The sequence below is a fragment of the Mandrillus leucophaeus genome, unplaced genomic scaffold (genome assembly GCF_000951045.1).
Source record: "Mandrillus leucophaeus isolate KB7577 unplaced genomic scaffold, Mleu.le_1.0 Scaffold19, whole genome shotgun sequence".
Taxonomy (NCBI): domain Eukaryota; kingdom Metazoa; phylum Chordata; class Mammalia; order Primates; family Cercopithecidae; genus Mandrillus; species Mandrillus leucophaeus.
Window position 1 is genome coordinate 6732706 of NW_012101920.1, and position 1988 is coordinate 6734693.

The window sequence follows — 1988 nt, forward strand, 5'->3', positions numbered from 1 at the left end:
TGGTGATAATGATGGTGATAGTGGTGGTGAGGATGGTGGTGGTGGTGATAATGATGGTGATAGTGGTGGTAGTGGTGGTGGTGGTGGTGATAATGGTGATGGTGGTGGTGGTGGTGATAATGATGGTAATAGCAGTGGCGATGGTGGTGGTGGTGGTATTGATGGTGGTGTGGTGGTGGTGGTGATAATGATGGTGATAGTGGTGGTGGTGATGGTGATAATGGTGGTGGTGGTGATAATGGTGATGGTGGTGGTGGTGGTGATGATGGTAATAGCGGTGGCAATGGTGGTGGTGGTGGTGATATTGATGGTGGCGTGGTGGTGGTGGTGATGATGAACTTAACAATGATGATGGGGACAGTGGTGCTGGTGGTATTGCTGGCAGTACTAATGGTGAGGATGATTTAACAGTACCCATACTCACTGTAAACCAGGTACTCTTTCTTTAAAATTTTTTGAGGTTACTAATTCTTTCCACTCACTCTCGCTGTCATCTTATGAACTCTTCTAAGCACTCCACATATTAACTCACTTAATTCTCACCATACTCCTATGAGGTTAAAAATGATTATAAGCCCGATTTTACATGTGAGAGGACCACAATAGAGAGGTTGTCACTTGCTCAAGGTCATACAGCTAGTTAGAATCAGGACATAAACCCAGGCAGCATGTGTGCATACTCAGTCCAGATGGCAGGCAGGCGGCCATCAAAGACGGGGCTGCAGAGGGGTATGGGGCCCAGGACAACATTTGTGATTCAGTAAGTGAAGAGAGAAGGCTACAAAAATTGAGTATAATCCCTTTTGTATTAAAACAACAACAAAACGATGTAAGTATGGACAGAAAAAAAGTCTAGAAGTAAGTATAGCTAATATCCAGTGGAAGCAGAAGGTCGGATTTAAGGACAATTTTTTTTTTTTTTTTTTTTGGAAGCAGAAGGTCGGATTTAAGGACAATTTTTTTTTTTTTTTTTTTACTTTTTCCTGTGTGCTTTTCTTTATTTCCAAATCTAGGACCAAGAATGATAAATGTGAACAAAAGAAGCATTCTGATGATGAGCTGTGGGCAGGCAGAGAAACGCTTAAGGCACCATATTGAAGGTGGGCACCCTTCAATATCCCTGTCCCTGAAGCAGGGACAAGGAGGTCACAGCTGGGCAAGGCTGGGAGGAGGAGTTCACAGGGCCCACTCTGGCTGAGGACATGGCAGCAGAGGCAGCAGCAGGTGTCTGTGCACCGTGGCTTTGGTTGGGTGTCACATACCAGGTGTGCCAGGTTCCGCCACTGCTGCCATGCCTGCACAATCAGACGTGGAGCCTCTTGGACTATTTATACCCCTTGGAACATCAGCAGGCCAACCAGGAGGCAAAGACCTTCGCAACACGTCCAAGGCCCACAGCTGCTACCCCTCCTCGCCCAGGGCTTCCGTGAGGACCTGCTCAGTGTTATCAGCGCACCCACTCCACAGATAAGAAGCCGTGCCTGGCCCCACTAATGGTATTATTTTAGGGACCACTCAAAGGACAGGCCAGGATTGGGGCCTGGGTCATCTGTCATTCCTTCCTTCATCAACACACTAAATAAGGGTCAAACAGAGACCAGCACTTGTTTGCAGGGCTGGAGGGGCTCTGCCAAGCCGGGATATCATCCTCCCCAGAGACTGCTGGGAAAGGCATTTGCTCAGAGCAGCTATTTCTGTCCCACTCACAGCACCTCTCGGTGACCCACCCACAGGTCGGGGTGACCGTGCAAGGTGGAAGGACAAAGACGTTGCTGCCTAACTCTTGGCAAGAGGGAATGTATACGAAGGCTTATGCTCAAATCTCCCAAAATAGAGAGACCACAGATCTGGATTCTGTTAGGAAGGGTCAGAGCTCAAATACGTCATTTCTCTGCTGGCGTTAGCATTCGAAACCATTTTTATTCAGCATTTCTTTTTCTTTTTTTCTTTTCTTTTCTTTTTCTTTTTTTTTTTTTGAGATGGAGTTT